The sequence below is a fragment of the Periplaneta americana genome, chromosome 16 (assembly GCF_040183065.1).
Source record: "Periplaneta americana isolate PAMFEO1 chromosome 16, P.americana_PAMFEO1_priV1, whole genome shotgun sequence".
NCBI lineage: Eukaryota > Metazoa > Arthropoda > Insecta > Blattodea > Blattidae > Periplaneta > Periplaneta americana.
In genome coordinates this window covers 4348840-4354839 of record NC_091132.1, presented here as the reverse complement: position 1 = coordinate 4354839, position 6000 = coordinate 4348840, and the positions used below count along the sequence as shown (strand labels likewise).

The 6000-nt window shown below is 35.3% G+C and overlaps 1 protein-coding gene across 1 annotated transcript in view; it reads left to right on the top strand.

Annotated features, from left to right (window-relative positions):
- The first annotated feature begins 1144 nt into the window (after positions 1-1144).
- Positions 1145-6000, top strand: part of LOC138716412 (caspase-1-like) — a 42012-nt gene continuing 37156 nt past the window's right edge. Inside the window, exon 1 of the mRNA XM_069849480.1 lies at positions 1145-1454. The gene's annotated coding sequence lies outside the window, so the exon portion shown is untranslated. The remainder of the gene's footprint in view (positions 1455-6000) is intronic.

The window sequence follows — 6000 nt, the reverse complement described above, 5'->3', positions numbered from 1 at the left end:
ATTATTGACCACTGTTTTCTTAAATGTCAGGATGAATGGGAATCCCATGTGTTTTTTGATAATCTTTCGTGCAACTAAATAAGCACTTTCATTTTCCACACAGAATGCATTACTAATAGTCAGACGTGACTGTACTTGAAACCTGGAAGTTTATTTCACTTCTTCCCCTATATTACTTGCCGGTTAAGGTCATAAACAAGGAAGTAAAGGTACGGTTTGTTTACGGCGATCATCGCCGGAGTTGCTAGCAGTTGAAATGAATGGGCACGGTTTCTTTACAGCGAAGATCGCCAGCGCAGTTCGTTGGACGCGACGCAGATCGCTGGAGGTTGCTTCTGAAGCAAATTCAGGAGGCACATCGCCGCATTCGTGTTCAATAATCGATATTTAGACAAGGTCATGTTGTAATATCGAATATCTCATCTGTACACGTTAACCACGTCTGTACGTTTTGGCTGCAAAACAAATCAAGACGTTTTGTAATTTTTCGCGGTCTGAAGACGAAATTATTATTGAATATGTGTCACAACATAATGATCTTTTTAATATAAGCTTGTGAATTAATAAATAAACAATAAACCCCTTACATTACATATTACATTTTTATCACGCCCGAAAATTTGTAGGTAATTTAACATTGTCATTTTCAATTAAACTCAAAACATAATCAAACTGGTCAGGTGAGAGTCTGAAATATTCCTTAAATTTTGTAGCGTTTTTATAAAGATGTCTCATTATCAATGTGTTAAAACAGAATTCTGTAAACCTATTCCTGAATATTTCATTAGTTCGTAGCTTGTTCCTTTTATAATTCGCATGCGAGATTTTGATATCGTCATCTCCCTCTTCTAGAATAAATAGCAACTTCATTATCTTGGATTTATTCATTATAATTTTAAGGTTATGTCCGTGGCCTACATTAATTTACTTGACCATATGTAGTAGATGAAGGAATAAACAAATGAGAATCTACAGCGATGTGCGTCAATAAAGAAACCACTTCTCGGCGATCATCGCCAGCGTTTATAATCGCCGGCGATGTGCGTCCGACGATGATCGCCATAAACAAACCGTACCTTAACATCCTTGGATTAATCTTATAGTGACATAGTGCAGAGTTACACATTTCTGTGCTTATATTTCATTCAGACGGTAGAAGGACAATTTGACGTAACGTATTAACACCGAGTAAGGTCGTTCATTGAACCGTTTTTACGCAAGCAACTTTTGAAAAAAAGAAAGGAAAACATTTGCTAGCGACAGCCGACTTGACCTTGTACAACACAGTCCTGAGACGCCGCGGTCGCGAGAGCGGAAGATACGAGGACCAGTTCGTAATCAACGTTCGAGCTTTTCGCACGTATTTCGCTGGACGGACACTCCTGAGTTCTGCGACGGAAGTCTTGATCTCTTCCAGAACATTCTGATCTTCGTTTTGTTCCTTCATAATATCCGTGAGTTCATTGTGTATAATATAATTCAAGCACGGCAGTTTAGGATAGATTTAAGCAGTGTTATGAACGTTTACGATTACTAGCATCGCATGGTAGGACTAATCATAATATAGCGAGTATACGAGGCCACGCCTCAAAGCTCAAATCTATACTACATGCTAATAACTAGCTGACTTGTAAACTACACATTAGAGAGCTTTGAACATGTATGCTGGAATCATAGCCTTCTTCATAGACTGTTTTTCTCAAAGCCTTGAAATTACGGTATAGCACTAAATTAAGAAGGCAGTGTCCTAATGCAGTTTAATTACAAGTTATCAGCTGTTATTTTATGGAAATTCGAATTCTTTGTTTATAAACAGTTTTCCAGCAAACAGTTCAAGAAACTTAATTTTCAGGTTTATGAACTGAATGGCAATCTCCTGAGACACTAGAAAAGAAATATAGAAAGATGTAGAATTGTAAAAGATGTTCAGAATATATCTATGAAAATTACGTTTCGCTATCAACAATCGAAATTAATATGGAAAAGGTAAGGGCCTAAAGTATTACAATATTAAAAAAAAAATGTACCGCAGATACCAACAATGTCAATGTTCCAAGTTAACATGTCATTCTACATTGAACTCACATTTTATTTCCAAAGCATCATCAGATTTCATAACCCCCAATTGTTAATGAGGTATCCATGTTTGTTTAGTATACAAGTCAACAATGAAGCAAGCATTTTCATTCACTAGCTACTACGGACTTGATTGCTATTCACTACGTATTTGGATCATAACTTCTGATGTCACATCGTGGTATTTAGTCAACAATCTAGTTCACTTCAGCTAAAAATGTAGCTTTGAGACACGGCCCGATATTAACTCGTACCCAGAATTTAGTGCTTTTGTAACCTTTCATGATAATATAACCGAATTTCATAGCGATTTGTGATACCGGTAAAAACATTCCAACAGTTTTGAGTAGGTCTACTAGTGTGCAGAACTTGTTGCTATAGTTTTAAGTAATAGTTCGAATTAAGAAGTGAATAGTGCAATAAGAAGAGAACACGTGTTGTGTGCAGTTTCATTTGGATAATTATATAATCGTTTGGATAGTTCATAAATTGAAAATGTGCCCTTACTACGTTCGTACAGTCTGTAGCACCTAGTATATCAGTCATAAGGGGAAACTGCTCTGAAATATCAAAAGGTTTGGTCTGGAATACGTAGTTGCGTCTCTAATTATATAATAATATAATTGTTATTACCAAAATGAGTGATTTCTGAGATGCTGAAATGGAGGCATAGAATTTTTATGTTAATATTAATCCGTAAACATGGAATGAGAATTTGCGTGTTCATAAATGAGGGGGTGAGAAGCAAAGGGGTACAAGTGACATTTCTAAGAACAATAGTTAAGTGCATCTAGGGCAAGCTAAAACATTAACAATTTTAGTCGCAAAGGGATACAACTTTTAACCACATCACACACTAAATTTGAAATAAAAAAATTCACGGAATTTACTGAATCTTTCAATCACATTTTCTCACAAATAATTGAAGTGCACTTATACCCCTCTGCTTCTAACCCCCTCAAATATTCAAAATCGTTACAATAAAAGTGTTGTGTGGAAATTATGAATGCGGTATATTTACGTGGTAATCAAAGAAAACTAGGCTTAAATAACATAACCTAGAATCGAGAAAATCCACATACAATATAATTACGTACCGTACGTACCTATTTGTGTGTTCGCGATTTGTATTATTCTGTATTTCAGTAATACCTCTTATTCTGAGTTTTGTTTTGAGTTTTAAACATTTTATTTTGCAGTGGTGTCTTATATTTACAGTAATGTTAAGTGTGTTGGAAGGTAATAACTAATAATGTGGGCTATTACGACCTGAACATTAAACAAGCATGAAAAACATTGCATAGAGCGTGAATTACTATTCATAACTGAGTCTCAGGGAGAGCCACGTGCAACAGTTACCGGCAAACAACGTTGCAAGATGTCAGAAGCGTTGCACCATTTGTGCTTGTGGAACCGGCCTTGCATGGTATAAAAAATTGCAAGTTAGCCCAGGACTTCTATTAATAACATAATAACAGTAGGTCTCCGGTTCTTTCGATCTGGGAAATACAGCAACTCTTAGAAAAGAAAGCACAGATATGGACGTCTTTCTGTTGGCGTGTTTATAGTGAATAATTTACAAAGCCGAAACGTAAATGTATCTACAGCAGTACCTACAGTACAATTCTCTCATTTCTGCGTGACAGATCTGAAGAGCCATAATTTTTTTGTACCTTGCTTCCGAAACAACAGTATTTTTTGTAAAAAAAAAAACAATTGCACATTTCCTTTCAAGAAATTTGTGAAGGCTCATTCACAATGAAAATTAAACATAACGTAAGCATTCACTTAAAAATGTAAACGTTACGGTAAAATCAAGAAGTCATACCATCATTCACGATGGGAACATAAACATAACCGCAAAGATACTTGGTAACCATGGAAACATAACAACGACGCCATTTCCTCATATTTTGTCGTATACTTCAGCGCTCCACGATTGTGTTCTGTTTGCAAATCACGTAAGCATAAGCATGAAAGTTTGGAGTTCGCAAACTTTCATGTTAACGTCTAACGGTTATGTTAATGTTTATGTGAATCATTGTGCATGATCCCATTTGGTAACCTGGCCGCAAACTTCTGTGTATATGTTACGGTTAGGCCTATGTTTAATTTTCATTGTGAATGGATTACGTGGTTTCCGTAAATCTTCCCCGAATGCGTATTTCCGAATACACAGTAAGTACATTTTCCCGAACAATTTAATTATTTTCCGAAATCAGTGTTCCTGAATCCGCATTCACTTTTGACGTTTTACCGATATCTCCAATTTTCGTTTTCCCGAATCGCACAGTATACCATCAAACATTTTTATTGAAATAGAATTGAATTTGAATTGTATCCTCATCTTATGAAATCAAGTTATGGGTATATCCAATTAGTGTCTTACTTTATTATAATTCCAGTAGATTGTATTTCCTGCCCCATTCTACTCTTCAAATAGACTTACCATCCAACACGAACTCCTTTCCTCTACGTCCAAAGGTTATAATGTAGCTTGATCCGTCATGTTCCCGATAACTTCTTAATTTACAACATAATAATCTGTTATTTTATTGATAATTTACTTAATTACAAAATAAGTTTCTTGTATGTCTCCTGGCAACAAGCGGTCATTGTCAACAAATATCTGTGTTGTGTATTTTTGGGGATTACAATGGGGAAAGTGAATAGTAATTCAGATTCAGAAACTTTACTTCGGGAACGTTGATTCTACAAACTGATATTCAAGAAAAATTATCCACGTGTTTCTTCTCCCGTTTCTAATTATTTAAACGTGCCATAATCTTGTACCTTTTTTCAATACTTGTACGAGTATATGGATATTTTCCTGTACGAGTATGTGCTTCCCATCCTGGTTGAGTGTAGGAGAAGGCGTGGTGACTGCCAGTGAAAATACAGCTATTATTATTATTATTATTATTATTATTATTATTATTATTATTATTATTATTATTATTATTAAGGCCCGGGGGTTTAGCCACAAAAACATTACAGCAGGTTAGTGGTGACGGGGTTATACACTACTGCCCGTGTGCACCATTCTCGATTAAAATTTGACCATAGTTAAGTCGGCAGTTGACCATCTTCAACGCCAATTTGCGGAGTATCAATCTCGATCAAAGTTAAACAAGCGAGTTGATGATGATCAAATTTGATCACGGGTGTGGCACTGATTATCTTGAATTGAACATGGTCAAGTCGAGAAAACCAAAATGGCGGCACGATTTGACGTACTTGATGAATTGCAGATGAAATGATGCATCTTGAACACGCAAATCACTGCGGAAATAACAGAATTGGTGTTATTGTAGAAAGAGTAAGTTTGTAGATGAATAATAGAAATGTTTTTTTTCTCAAAATAGACTAATATTTTATATATGTTTCTGCTTTGGAAGATCGGGACTTTACTTGAGGACAAAATATTATATAGGCCTAATTGTCCAATTTTGTTAACATAATAATAAAGTAGTTATTCTATGCCGGTAATAATATAGTAAAACTAAATGACCATTTTGTAGAATGCGAGATTATCACTTATTAGCTATAGATTTGTCGTTTGAAACTATTAGGACCTACATGACGTTTTGGACAATTAGGCTATTTACGCTTGAATTAAGAGAAATTACACGGATACCTTCCTTTCCCTCTGACTCCAAAATTCCAACCTTGTGAACACAAAATAAATGGATAAATTTCAGAACAAGGATACTTTCCTTTCTCTCTTACTCCAAAATTCCAACCTTGTGCACACAAAATAAATTGGCACTAAAAACGTCCTTTTAAATAATTGTTAGCGAGGTATCCGTATACTGAAATTTTCCCAAATAAATTATTGGCACTGAAATGTGTATTTTCCTAAGCAAGATGATGAGCATTCGACAAACACATACAAATCTGCTCTTTTTAGTAGCCTATTTCAAG